Source organism: Loxodonta africana, chromosome 5, assembly GCF_030014295.1.
Source record: "Loxodonta africana isolate mLoxAfr1 chromosome 5, mLoxAfr1.hap2, whole genome shotgun sequence".
Lineage (NCBI taxonomy): Eukaryota > Metazoa > Chordata > Mammalia > Proboscidea > Elephantidae > Loxodonta > Loxodonta africana.
This window is the reverse complement of record NC_087346.1, coordinates 104,731,671-104,747,432: the sequence shown is the minus strand read 5'-3', so window position 1 is coordinate 104,747,432 and position 15,762 is coordinate 104,731,671. Positions and strand designations below refer to the sequence as shown.

The following is a 15,762-nucleotide window of genomic DNA, read 5'->3' as shown; positions in this document are numbered from 1 at the left end:
ACACAGCTGCAGGTGCAAAAAGGACAGTGCTGCCACAAGGATCATCGCAACTTAGTGCAGCTGCAGCTTCCTTGAAAGGGAAGGAAAAAAGCATCTAGCACTATTAATGCAACACAACTGTAAACAAATACTAATAATCAGATACAAAAATACGCATGTGACGTAAGGATGACCTAGGTGAAAGTACAAATTGTTAAGATCAAGGTGGTTTTGAACAGTTTGATGGTATATAATAAAATATTAATGTTTAAAGTATCTACTGTGTAATCTAGTTAACATATTACCTTTTCATGTTAAACATGCTAAAGACACATCACAGCCGTATAGGTGCTTATTATAATTCATAATTACCAATGAATTACCATTACTGCCTTACATTTCCCAAGCTTATATCATAAAATTCAGAAAATCAACCAACTTTCTTGGTAATAATTCATCAATGATTAATTTATTACATTACGTTTTTGAACAGAGTCTTTTAGGCAAGAATTTTGAAAAAAAAAAATAGTGCCCTTGTTAACAATGATCAGCAGATCTCACTTGTTTCTTTGTAAAGATAGCCTTTTAGAGGCAGCTCTCCTTTTAAATGAAAATAGGGCAGCAGTTATGGTCACACTTTTTGTTAATTTAGTTGCCAGTCAGTCCCAAATCAAAAGAAAATAAGGCTGCAGAGTGTAATTAACATTCAGTTCAGTCGTTTTGTCCCTTGTCTAGCCCCCAAGCTTTGTTAAAATTGCCATCTGAATGCTGAAGGCTGTAGGGAAATCGATTTGATTCTAATCGCACCATGAAAAGAACATGATCTAACTGCTTTCAGCCCTCCGTAAATCTGTACTAGGTCTTTAGCACAATGCAACTTCCAATTTAAAAAGCACTGAATGTCTCGTCAATGACTTTGTGAAGAAAAAAGAACAAGGAGCAGACATAAAAATTCCAATAGTTGTTTAAGCATTAAAGTTCATTTGCATCACAGCGAACCTGAAAAGGGCTGACCTCTCAAACCGCCTCTCAGGTCTATGAAGTTGTAGCCTTGACAAGCTCACATTGACAGAGCTCATTGACTCTGAAAGGCTACTCTATCAATGGTGAAAAATGGCAATAGGTTCTACTCTGAGCAGGCATCTGCCTGCCCACCCGCTGCTAAACCAATGGCAAACCCGATTCAAAACCTGAATCTACCTTGTAATCTTCCTTTCTAGGACCTTTTAATAATAGATTAAGATTACTATACAATTTGAGGGTTTTACTCTTGCTGATGGTTTAAAAAAAGAGAAGCAGGGGAAGTGATGAAAGAACTATGGTGGGGAGAAGCCGCTTTCCAAGTCTGTTGTTTCCTAAGAATGTATAAAAAATAGTACCGAAAAGTGCAACATTACATACTGCAAATATTTTTTACTAAAAATAAAGTTACCACCATAATCATTTCATCACAAATTTAAACTCATGCTACATTATAATGAGAATGGATTTCATTATGATATATATAATCAATTTAAAAATATTTAGATATTTACCTTCACTTAAATCAACTATCAGTATTTGATTAAAAGAGAATTATAAAGTACAAACTGTAAATTCTAAAATATTTATGTAGGAATTCTGAACTTATTCTTCGCCTCTATTTAAGAGTTTAATGATAATAAAATTTTTTTTTTTTTTTTTTAATGATAGGGTTTGGCATATTAAGTGTATCTTGCAATATTTTAGAGTTTGAAACCAAACAAACCCTGGGCTGCCAAATTCTGAAAAAACATCGAAATAGAAAATATTTCTGCACACTTGACAGCCTGGGATAAAAGCTGTGAATTAGACGGTACCACCTAATCTTGCTCTAAGACTTCTTTCCTGCTTGACAGGTGGGGGAAAAAAAGCACTTGCACGTGCAGCTTAATTAATCATCGCACTTGACATCTCAGTGATTTACAGTGAGGAGCAGGTGAGAACACACAAAACCAGAAAGGAACCCCTTGATTTGAGGGGAACATTTCTAGCACACTAAGGTGACAAGTATAGAGATTCTAGCAGCCATTTAAAAAAAAAAGAAAGAAAGAAAAGAAACTGTGCCACAAATTATTTGTTAGTAACAACAAAAGCTCAAATTAAATGGGGGGGGGGAGCTTTAACTACTAAGAATGTTTAATACTCTGTAATTATTTTTAGTTAAAATCAAAATATAGCTTCAAGATTAAATACAATAACAATTTGACAGACACTGAAAAAATATATGACACTTCAGCACTTGTAACAGCTATTTAAAAGCCTTCAGACACAAAAAGAAAGCACTTTACAACTGCAGTCACCTAAAAATAAAAGTTAAAATTTTATGTCCACAGGGTTGTCAGAAAGCAATTTCCAACAAAACATAAGACTCAACACTGCCAAACTCTACAAGTTACTGCTGGACAAGCAACCTAGCCATATGAAATCTGTACTTGATTTTTACATGTATCAACCTCCAAAACTTTCAAAAAGGTTAAAGAAAATTAATATGCATCAGAAAAAATATGCACAGGATCTATCAATATGAAATATCAATATAACATCATCTTTCAGTATTCTAGGCCAGTGAATTTCTAAAAATAAGTCATCTTAATTTTCTTAAGATAATTTGCTTGTGAAAAGCACCAGATTGATAGTCATGGGAACTAAAATCTTCTATTTAGCTGAAAGAACAGGGGAAAGGGCAGTGCAGACTTTAGTCCAAGCCTCCCTACAGTGGGCCTTAATCCTTTTCACTGTTTGCACCCTGGGGGTGAGAGGACAGGTTACTGGTTTTTTACCAATGAATCCTCACAGTCCTGCCTAAGATAGTCAACAAGAAAGCTAATTTTATCACAGATTCTTATCCTTAATTAAAAGCACCAAGACCACTAAACTCGCACCATGCAAGCAAAGCAACTCTTCTGTAATAATGAGGTTATATCAGTAACCTGGAAACCCTGGTGGCATAGTGGTTAAGTGCTACGGCTGCTACCCAAAGGGTCGGCAGTTCAAATCCGCCAGGCGCTCCTTGGAAACTCTATGGGGCAGTTCTACTCTGTCCTATAGGGTCGCTATGAGTCGGAATCGACTCGAAAGCACTGCGTTTGGTTTTATCAGTAACCTGGTCTGGAACAGAACAGCTCCAAGCATTTGGGCTCTCACTCATCTCCCTCATCCCAGAGCACACTTTAAATTACCTCTTCTTTGAACACATTTCTTCATTTCAACATCTTGGTAGTTATGGTTTTCTCACTGGGGAACTAATGCTAATACAGCCATTTAGTTTTGTTAAAGTAAAAATAACCAAGATTCAAAAACAATTTCAGTTACTAACCTGACTTATTTACTAAGTTAATTACAAGTAATAGTGACATAACAACAGAAATTTTACCTTCTATTTCTATTGGCTCTGGTCCCTCCTAAATTTTTGACAGAATTGTAGAAATAACTCAAAACACAAAAAACTGAAAAAGAAGTAAAAGGACCTGGATAATTCACTAAATGGCTAATTAAGTATCATTAATCAACAATAATATTAGGTATGGCTTATTTCCCCTATTTCTAAAAAAACTGGCCAGTGAAAACCTCATGACTAGCTGTGGAAAACTGTCTGATATAGTGCTGGAAGACGAGCCCCTCAGGTTGAAAGGCACTCAAAATACAACTGAGGAAAGTTGCCTTCTCAAAGTAGAGTCAATCTTGATGACATGGATAGAGTAAAGCTTTCAGGACCTTTGTTTGCTGATGTGGTACATCTCAAAATGAGAACAGCAACAAACATCCATTAATAATCAGGACACTGAATGTACTATGTATGAATCTAGGAAAACTGGAAGTTGTCAAAAATAAAATGGAATGTCTGAAGATCAACATCCTAGGTATTAACTCAGCTGAAGTGGGCTGGTTTGGCCATTCTGAATCAAGCAGTCATGTGGTTTACTACGCTGAGAGTGACAAATTGGAGAGGAATAGCGTCGTATTCATTGCCAAAAAGAACATTTCAAGATCTATCCTGAAATACAATGCTGTCGCATGATAAGATGATATCCATATGCCTATAAGGAAGACCAGTTAATATGACAATTATTCAAATTTATACACCAATGGTTAATGCCAAAGATGAAGACACTGAAAATTTTTCCCAGCTTCTGCAGTATGAAATTGATCACACATGCAATCAAGATACATTGATAATTTCTGATAACTGGAATGTGAAAGCTGAAAACAAAGAATGATTGGTAGTTGGAAAATAGGACCTCAGTGATAGAAATGACACTGGAGATCGCATGATAGAATTTTGCAAGACCAAGGGCTTATTCATTGGAAATACCTCGCTCAATAACAAACGGTGAATATACACATGGACCTCACTGGATGGAAAACACAGGAATCAAATCGACTACATCTGCGGAAAGAGATGATGGAGAAGCTCAGAATTATCAGTCAGAACAAGGCCAGGGACTGACAGTGGAACAGATCATCAATTGCTCATATACAAGTTCAAGTTGAAACCGCAGAAAATTAAAACAAGCCCACAAGAAACAAAGTATAACCTTGAGTATATCACACCTGATTTGGAGACTATCTCAAGAATAGATCTGATGCACTTGATCACTAATAACTGAAGACTTGGTAAGTTGTGGGATGGTACCAAGGACATCACACATGAAGAAAGGAAATGATCATTAAAAAAAACAGGAAAGAAAGAAAAGACTGAAACAGATATCAGGAGAGACTCAAACTTGCTCTTGAACACAGAGTAGACAAAGCAAAGTGAAGAAACAATCATGTAAAAGAGCTGAACATAAGATTTCAAAGGGCAGCTAGAGAAGACAAACTAAAGTATTATGATGAAATGTGCAAAGACCTGGAGTTAGAAAACAAAAAGGGAAGGACGCAGCATTCCTCAAGCTGAAAGAACTGACGAAAAACTTCAAGCCTCGAGTTGCAATACTGAAGGATTCTCTCTCTCTCTCTCTCTCTCTCTGTGTGCGTGTGTCTGTGTGTGTGTATATATATATATATACATATATATAAAAAAAACTTCAGGAAAAAGACTGAAAGAGAGTACATAAAAAATGTTGTTAGGTACCGTGAAGTCAGTTTCGACTCACAGTGACCCAATGTACACCAGAATGAATACTGCCGAGTCCTGTGCCATCCTCACAATTGTTGCTATGTTTGGGTCCACTGTTATAGCTTCTGTGTCAATATATTTCATTGAGGGTCTTTCTCTTTTTCACTGACTCTTTACTTTACCAAGCATGATGTCCTTCTCCAAGGACTGCTCCCTCCTGGTAACACGTCCAAAGTACATGAGATGAAGCCTTTCCATTCTCACTTCTAAGGAGCATTCTGGTTGTACTTCTTCCAAGACAGATTTGATCGGTCTTCTGGCAGTCCATGGTATATTCAGTATTCTTCACCAGCACCATAATTTAAATGTATCAATTCTTCTTCTGTCTTCCTTATTCACTGACCACCTTTTGCATACATGAGGCAGTTGAAAATACCATGGCTTGGGTCAGGCACACTCCTTAGTCTTTAAAATGACACCTTTGCTTTTTAACACTTTAAAGAGGTTTTTGGAGCAGATTTGCCCAATGCAATACATCGTTTAATTTCTTGACTGCTGCTTCCACAGACATTGATTGTGAATCCAAGTAAAATGAAATCCTTGTCAATGTCAGTATTTTCTCCCTCTATCATGACATTGCTTATTGATCTAGTTGTGAGGATTTCTGTCTTCTTTATGTTGAGGTGTAATTCATACTGAAGGCTGTATTCTTTGATCTTTATCAGTAAGTGCTTCAAGTCCTCTTTGCTTTCATAAATAATTTTTTATATATAAAATTATATATAACCAAAAAAACCTACTGTCGTCGAGTCAATTCCAACTCATTAGCAACCCTACAGGACAGAGGAGAACTGCCTCAAAGGGTCTCCAAGGATCACCTGATGGATCTGAACTAATGACCTTTTGGTTAGCAGCTGTAGCTCTTAACCACTACGCCACCAGGGTTTCCAAAATTATATATACGTAGTTTTATATATAATATGTATAAAAGAGAATGACTTGAGAATAGCAGGTGTCCAATAAATATTACCCTTTTCCTCATTTTGCTCTTTTCCTATCTAGGAAGGGTGGAAATACAGGCAGTCCCTGGATTACGAATGAGCTCCGTCCGTTCCTAAGCCCGTCTTTAAGTTGAATTTGTATGTAAGTTGGAACAGTTAGGTAATGTTGGTATCTAACGTCAGATAGTCAAATGTTTGTCCTAGTATTTAGTACACAGTTGTAAAGACAGCATGGGGGCAGTGTCTGACCTCCTCTAAGTTCACATGAGGAAAGGAGAATCAAGATCAACAGCCCAAGGCTCATTCCTACGAGGTCAGGGTCAGACATGCCTCTTCTCTCCACCATTTTTTCCAATTCTGACACCAACCACCCCTCCCAAGGCACTCTCTACGTCTGTGCTGGGCTCAATAATTCATTGCAATGGTCAGAATTCAGAGACCACACTCACGATTATGGGTTTTATTAGGGAAGTAACAGTTACAATTCAGGCTCAGAAACACTCAAGGATATAGTTCTTCCTTGAGGGCAGGCTCTTCCCAGCCATACTCACAGGCACACCTCTCCCTCACCCTCAGCCTCTGCCCAAAAGCACTCAGCTTTCTCTCTTCGTAGGCCAGGAAGCCCATCTGGTCATCTCCTGTTGTCAGTTCTCTGCTGCTGGGTCTGGAGCTCTCTCTCTCTCTTTTTGTCTCCTAGTTTCAGAAGCTTCTCAGTGCAGGGATCCCAGGTCCAAAGGATGCACGGGCTCTTTTTTCCTTGGTGGTGGTGGGGTCCTCTCTTTCTCACTTCTGGAGTGGCTTATTTCAAGCTCAGCAGGATGGCAAAATTGATCAATCCCCTTGTAGGCTATCATTACCCTATCAGCACAGTCCCTGGGTGAGAATTACAAGGCCATGGTGAGAAAGGCCACACAAAAGCAATCCATTACACCGCAACAGTGTATGTTCTATGCATAAAAAACATTAAAGAAACACTTCCAGATACACTAAAACATCTTTAACGTAATACACTAACAACAATAGCAATGTTTTGATGCACTTAGGCGCCTTTTTATTATTATAAACCATTGTATGTACCTTGAATTTTTAATATAATAGGGTTTACCAGGTTAGATCATAACTATGAGTTGTATGTAAGTCAGATGTTCATAACCTGGGGACTGCCTGTACAAAAGTTCATTCAAAACTAAAGTGTAGGGCTTTGGTAATTTTTTTTTTTTTTTTTCATTTTCATAAACTTACTTTTGCAAATATGAAATAAGAAAATTTCAGTTCCTCCTTGGAGTCTATTATTCCACTGCATATCACTACAGATTTTACATCTTATAGCAAAATATTTTAAGTTATGAAAATATAAGGAACTTAGCAATTTGGAGTGATGTATATTATAAACCAAGTGTTAATATCTTAAATTATATTTTGTTGTTGTTAGGTGCCGTCAAGTTGTTGGGTGAATTTTTGACTCAACAAAGATTTACTGAACACCAATTATACGCTAGGCACTGTGAGAGGTAGTGGAGATACAGTAGTTAACAAGACAGAAACCAAGAACGATAAAATGATAAGAAAAGCATTAACTATGCACCTACTGAAGACAAAACACTATACCAAATGTATGCACTTGCTCTAATTCTTAAAAACAAAACTATAAGGAAGGGATTAACCCCTTTTTAGAGAAATAAAAACTAAGGTTTAGAGAAAGTGACTTGGTCACAGTCATGCAGAGTAAGTGCCACATTCTGAACTGATTCTTTCTAGCTCCAAAGTGCAAGTCCTAGCCACCGTATGTTGCAGGATACTTCCCTACTGCTGAGCAAAAACTCCCTGATATTGGCCAAAATACCAAATATGCATATAAAAGGAATGGAAAGAGAAACTATTTACAACAAATCCATACATAGCACTTCTAGAAAACCACACAATTCTGGTCATAATATGTAAGAGAAAGATTAAAGCCCTAAAAAAAGGTGGTAAAACAACTAACAAGATTAAGATGTTGGTGTATAATCAGACTAAAAATTAAGGTTCTTCAGTAAGAACAGATATAAACTGAGAGAATATATATATATGTATATATATCCTATATATACATATATATATGTCACTCTATAAAGTCACTAATGTTGGGATAGTATATATAAGTGTGAAATCTCAGAAGAGTTACTTTTGATGGGAAAACAAAAAATACTATAACACAATATGCAGTAAAATTATGGAATTTGTTTTCTTCAAAAAATGAGCCAAGCTAAAAGTACATACAGGTCAGAGGGAGTTCCACTTATCTGAACATCAATTTTCTATGCTATAATATCACAACTCAGGCATAGCCAAGAAATACAAAATAAAGTTTTTGCAAAATAAATGTCATAAAACCTATTCAACGAAGCTGAAGCATTTTATTCATAGGAGAGCTCCTATGCTCTTACAAAGAACCTATTAAAACTGGGGTTTCCTATTTTATTGTCTTTGAAGCACTTAAAACTACTTAAAATTATCTCATATTTATTTTCTTGCTTTTTGCCTATCTTTTAAGTTCACAAGAGGAACCACCTTACTGTCTGTCACAAAACCTCAACATCTAAAATGACATCAAGCCCAAAGTGCCACTTCAGAAATACGAACTAAATTAACGAGTAACTTCCAGAGAATGGCACAATGGCAGCATAATGACAGCAAAATACAGGAATTTCACAGGACATATATGCTTACCTTCCTAGAACATTAACTTTATTCAATAATTAGTAATTTTAAACATTTTCTATTAAAATAAATATATATTATGCAATGGAATGAAAATTTACATGAATGTTAGAGATATAATATAAAACTTCAAACGTACAAAAAAAAAAAGATTATAGGGGAGCTACTTCATATTTCTAAACTCTTAATGATACTTATTTATTCTCTTTTGTTACTGGAGCTACTTTAGAAAAATCTGAGTCTTTATAAACTTATACTATCTCTGTACTCATCCAGTCAATTCTCCAACTAGACTATATACTCTTTGAGGAGAGCATTAACATACAAAACTTTCTACCCCTGGCACCTAGCGTGGTACTTACATATCAACTACGTTCCACAGATGTTTGTCAACAATAATGTCTTCCCCTTGGTCCATAAAAGTCACTTCTAAGGTCATTTCTCTAATTTTCAGTCTACTATTCCCACCTTGGGAACCCTGGCGGCGTACTGGTTAACAGCTATGGCTGCTAACCAAAAGGTTGGCAGTCTGAATCCAGCAGGCGCTCCTTGGAAACTCTATGGGTACTTCTACTCTGTCCTATAGGGTCGCTATGAATCAGAACCAATTCGACGGCAACGGGTTTGGTTTTTGGTTTTGGTTTATTCCCATCTTGACTTCCCAATCGGGCCATATCCTATATGATACCAAGCAGGGCTAATGTACAGATTTAATGCTTGTGGATTTCACAGATGGGTTGTTTCAAACTATTCTGATCTTTCTTCAGACTGAAATAGATTTAAAACATACATCATCTCTGACTATGATTTCTTTATAATTTCAGAATTTCACATTTCAAAAAGACCAAGAGAGAAGTACCAACATGTGTTCCAGATGCAGAGAAAGGCCTGTGAAACAGTCAAAACAGGGTATAAAGTCATTTTTTTTTCCAATTATGTCTTTGAGAAAGTAAAAGCTTTCAAGTCACAAGAAAATGAGAGTGACGCTGACAAGAAATAAATGCTTAGCTATTTTTTTCCCCTTCTTGATATTCATCTGGAAATTAAGGAGGAAAAAAAGGATCCAAAACAAGACAGAGAACATACATATACTAATTTAACCCACTTGAAAATAAAGTTACCGTTTCACCTACCGAAAAATTACACTTAAATGTAAATTATGCAATGTTTATTAGAGTACTCTAACTTCCTCAAAGATAACATGAAACGAAGGTACTTTTAATAATATTAAAAAAACCATTGCCATTTAGTCGATTCCGACTCACAGTGACACTGACCCCTACAGGCTATAGTAGAACTGTTGAACAGGATTTCCAAAGAGTGGCTGGTGGATTCAAACTGCTGGCCTCCTGGTTAGCAGATGATCCCTTAACCATTGTACCACCAGTCTCCTTTAATAACTGAACATATTGCAAATTGTGAATCAACTCCTAGGGTGGAGATATTCTATATTCTATTTGGTTACAAGTGACCTAAAAAAAAAAAAAAGGTCTCCTAAATGTAAGAGAAATATACTCTAATACTGACCTTATTACATTGCAAGTTGCTTCCCAGTTCTATACTACTGCCTATCTCCTTCACTTATTTGTTCATTCCAAAAGAGTAGGAAAGTAAAACAGGATAACTTACATAAAAAAAAAAGAACATAAATTAATTTCATAAATAAGACATCCTAAATTCTAGGGAAATCAGATTTTTGTCCCAGCCTTAACACTAACAAAACCAAAACCCATTGCCGTTGAATCGATTCTGACTCATAGTGATCACTAACAAACCATATAATAGGTGATTGAGTCAAATAATATTGATTTGGCTATAATATTATCTTTCATAACAAGAACACATTCATACTTCCATTTTCAGTCAAGATGCAGCAAAAGGCACCAGATCTACCCTCCAGCCTAAACAAAACAAAATATATGAATGTTTTTCAAGACACTAGGCTTGAGGCAATAAAAGACAGTGATCCCTGAGGGGAAGGGAACAAATGAGATGAGTCTACAATTCCCCAGCATACTGACATAAGAGAGATTCCAGGCCATAGCAAAAGGAGGGGAATCCAGCTATAGTCTTCCAGAGTCTCTGAGTTAAAGAGTCACAGCTGAGACAGAAGAGAGCTGCACAGAGAACCAACTCCAGAGATCTGAAGAAAGTCCCTACTAGGTGTTAAGGTGAGCACGAGCAGCACATGCATGTAAAGAAACTACCAGAGGCTGGGCAAAGAACTACGAGAAAGGATAAGAGGTAATAGTGCCCAGCACTCAAAAATCCAGCATAATTCACAGCGCACTGGGTGAACTACCCAGGAGGGACTTGCCTCAGTAATGGGGAATAATTAGTTCTAGATTGAACACTGCTCTGGTCTCTCTTCAAAAAAAAAAAAAACCATAAAAGCAAGAATCAAAAGGATTAAATAAGACAGGTGACATCATCAGAAATTCTATAGATAGTAAAAGGATAATTAGTGAATACTATGAACAACCCTAAGTCTATAATTCTACGATTTGGATAAAATGGACAAATTCCATGAAAAATACAAACTACAAAGGTTACACAAGATAAAATACATGACCTGAAAAGCCCCATGAAATTGAAGTTAAACACTTCCAACAAAAGGGAAAAATATCCAGGACCAGATAGCTTCACTGGTGAATTCTACCAAAATTTAAGGAAGAAAAATACATATTCTGTATAAATTCTTCCAGAAAATTAAAGAGAATACTTCCCAACTCATTTTATGAAGCCTGGATTACTCTGGTGCCAAAACCAGACAAAGACATTACAAGAAGACTATGAAGAAATATTCTTCATCAACATAGATGTAAAAAATTTTAAATGAGCTTTTAGGCAATCAAACCCAATAAAAATATAAAAAGAAAAGCACGTATGACCAAGTGGGATTCATCTCAATCTGCAAAGCTGGTTTTGTACATTTGAAATTCAATCACTGTAATTCACATATTTCCAAATTAAAAAGAAAAACCTCTACACAATCATCTCTATAGAGCCAAAAAGCATTTGACAAAATCCAATATCTATTCCTGACAAAAAGTCTCAGCAAACTAGTAGAATAAAACTTCCTTAGCTGATAAAAAAGGCATCTACTAAAACCCTACAACTAATATGATACTTAATGATGAAAGTCTAAATGTTTTCCCCTTAAGATCAAGAACAAGACAAGGATGCCTGTTCTCACCACTTCTAATAAATGTTTTTCCAGAGATTCTAGCCAGTGCAATAAGTCAAAGAGAGGCAACAAAGAGCATTCAGATTAGAAAGAAGTAAAACCCTATGTGCAGACATGATCATCTACGAAGATCATCCAGTGGGATCTACGAAGGAGTGCCTGAAACTAACAGGTGAATTTACCAAAGCTATATACTTTTTATATACAAGTAAGGAAAAAAATAAAATTAAAATTTATATGCCTTTAAAGCAGCATTAAAAAAATAATTATGGATAACTCTGAAAAAAAATGTACAAGACCTATACACCAAACTCTACAAGACATTGTTCAGAAAATGGAAAGAAATACTGTGGTCATGGATTTAAAGAATACTTTTAAGATACCAATTCTACAAATTGACCCACAGAGTCAATGCAATCTAAACTGAAATCCCAGCAGGATTTTTTTTTTGTAGAAATTGATAAGCTGACTCTGAAATTCATATGAAACGCAAATGACCTAGACAAGCAAAATCAACTTTGAAAAAGAAGTACAAAGCTAGAGGACTAACACTGCCCAATTTCAAGACATAATTAATAAAGCTACAGTACTCAAGGCAGTATTAGCATCAAGACAGACAAACTGATCAATAGAATAGAACTGAATCAAGGGAACCATACATACATGGACAACTGCTTTTTAACAAAGGTGCAAAGGCAATTCAGTGAAGAAAAAAAGTCTTTATAACAAATATTACTAGAACAATTAGATAGCTACATAAAAAAAAACTGAAATTACTCCATACATCATAAAAACATATAAAAAAATTAACTCAAAATCCTACAAAACTCTAGAACAACTCTTTGTGACCTAGACTTAGGAAAAGAGCTACTAGATACAATCCATAAAGGAGCAGATGGATAAATTGGACTTCATCATAATTAAACACTCATTTCTGCTCCTGAAAAGATTGTTAGGGGAAAGAAAAGACAAGTCACTGACTGAGAGAAATCTAGGCAAAGAATATACTTGATAAAGGACTTGTATTCAGAATATGTAAAGAATTCTCAAAACTCAACAATAAGAAAATAAACAACTCAACGAAAAAATGGGCAAAAAACTTAACAGATACTGCACTAAAGGTGATATACAAATGACAAATAAGCATAAAAAGATGTTCTACATCATTAGTCATTAGGAAAATACAAATTAAAATCATAACGATTACACTATACTCAAAAACCTAAACCCACTCCGGTCAAGTTGATTGCGACTCATAGTGACTCTATAGGACAGAGTAGAACTGCTCCACAGGGTTTTCAAGGCTGTAAGTTTTTACAGAAGCAGACTCCTACATCTTTCTCCTGCAGAGCAACTGGTGGGTTAAAACCACCGACTTTTTGGTTAGCAGCCAACCTCTTTAACCACTATGCCACTATATACCAATTGAAATGGCTAAAATTAAAAAGACCTATCACATGAAAGTGGGTGGGACAGAAATTCATCTTTATTTTCACTAACCTTTAACTGAAATGTATTATTTCCTTAAGTTATGAATGTGCACAGCTAACTGCAATAGACTAATGGGACCTGTGCCTTTATCATTCACAGAAATCACAGTTATTTCCATCTCACATCGTACTACCACAGACCCCCTGTTATCATATTTTCTATGCATTAATAAACAAGTATTTCCACATCATAAATCTGAGGTGTTTTAGTATTTTAATAACTATATTTTATACAATTGGTTTTTCTTTGTAATCCTATGTATTTTATTTTATCCATCTAAGATACATTAAATTTTTTAAAAATACATTCAAAACGTTATTCTGAGAAAGGAATCATAGTAGGCTTTACCAGATTACCAAAGGGGTCAATGACAAAATAAAAGGTTATAAATCCCTGTTCTAAATTATCTTGTCATCATCTTACAAAGCACCCCCTTTCTCAGGACCTCTAACATCCTTCACAGGTGCAAGAAGTGTCACTCTGTCCATGGTTATATGAGAGTTTACTCCCAAGACAGAGAAATGCCCAACATTTTTTTTTTTTTTTTAAGCAGTAGTCATATTTGTTTATGCTTACTAGGTAGTAGATTTCATGTAAAATTACATGTATCAAACATAGGCTCAACCTAGTCACACATACAGAGACCTTAAGCTGAATACTACAATGTTAAATGAAATATACTTTCTGAAACTACAGATGGAATAGCCTAAAATAACCAATCTACCAAATGTCTCAAATAAAAAGGTAATGAAACTATTTGGAAAATTATTTTAAGTTGCTAGGAATGTTTGGCAAAGGAAAAAAGTTTACTTTTCAAAATTCTAAACTGTGTATACATTGCAATATGTTGTTACTCATTTTAAAAGTGAAAAACAGGATGGACTATATCTCAAAGGTTTCCATCAGTAATAAAACTCCATGATTCCTTGGGTTAAATGACAGCAACTTACCAAACCAAACCCACTGCCATCAAGTTGATTCCGGCTCATAGCGACCCTATGGGACAGAGTGGAACTACCCCACAGAGTTTCCAAGGAGTGCCTGGTGGATTCGAACTGCTAACATTTTCATTAGCAGCTGTAGCTCTTAACCAGTACACCACCAAGGTTTAGCAGTCATTTGAATAATGGAAACACTCAAAGTGAGGGGATCTAAACTATAAGAGTTGTATTCAACTGTGGGTCCAGGGACCACTAGAGACGAAAAAAAAATTCCTATGGTCTGAAGATAATATGGTGAGAACTATGGAAAAAAAATATATTCTTGGAGAAAAATAAATATTACAAATATTACAGGAAATATTACAAGGGTACTTCTATTACAAATGCATTACCTCCTCCCTATCAATAAAATGTATTAGTTAAAAAATTTTTTAGTAGGAATATACCTCTTAAAACAGAAGTCAAGGAGCAAATGCAACTTGCTTTTCCGTATTTTCTGTATTTGATTCCATTATTTGGAATGTAAACACACAAACCATGTATTCAATTTCAACTTAACAATATTTCACTCTTACACATAAAACTACTGTTACTTTTTTAAAAAATTAATAAAAATGTAATGAATTCAATCTATACTGACTTTACCCCATCTCTACCAACATCTTGGGAATTTTTTATTACAAGCAGTCGAAACTATGACTCATTTTTTCAGATTACAGAATCACTATATGCTCATTACAAGATCATAAAATACAAATAAAAAGAACAAAGAATTTCCAACAATCTTACCAACTAGAGACAACCACTGTAATGGTTTTATTTTTTCTGTGGATACTATCTTACATATCAGTGATAATGCTAACAATTATTTATTAACCACTTCCTTTGAGCTACTAAGCTAAGAGCCTTACAGACACTATTTTATTTCATCCTTACAACAATCCTATTCAGGTAGGCAGATGATTATTGCTATTTTATAGATGTGTAAACCAAAGTTTAAAGAGATTAGAAAACATGCCTAAGATCATAAGGTCACAGAGGTAAGTGATAGAGTAACTCAGCACTCCTGATCACTATACCACCATTACTACATATACAGAATGCTATACTCTATTCTTTGCTGTTAAGTAATTTCCTATGTCTTAAAATATATATTTATATATTATAATATTTATCCTATTATGAATATAATTTTTAATGGCTATTTAATATAACAGCATGTGGATGTAACATAATTCACATAAACACTCCTCTACTGGATCCGATTATTTTTGGATAGCATTCAGGATAATGTGATTCATTCAATACAAAAAATAAAAACTAAATAATGCAAGACTTGTTTGTCTACTTCTACATTTAAGTTAAAATATATGATTCAACTTA

General features: G+C 35.2%; 1 protein-coding gene and 1 long non-coding RNA gene across 4 annotated transcripts in view; both read right to left on the bottom strand.

Moving 5' to 3' along the window:
- Window positions 1-15,762, bottom strand: part of CHIC2 (cysteine rich hydrophobic domain 2) — a 65,880-nt gene that overhangs the window by 20,378 nt on the left and 29,740 nt on the right. The gene's annotated exons all lie outside the window — the stretch shown is intronic.
- On the bottom strand, window positions 312-15,757 carry LOC135231451 (uncharacterized). The gene is made up of 2 exons (XR_010322100.1): window positions 10,288-15,757; window positions 312-6,933 (listed from the first exon to the last, which is right to left on the bottom strand). It is a non-coding gene; the product is annotated as an uncharacterized LOC135231451 (long non-coding RNA).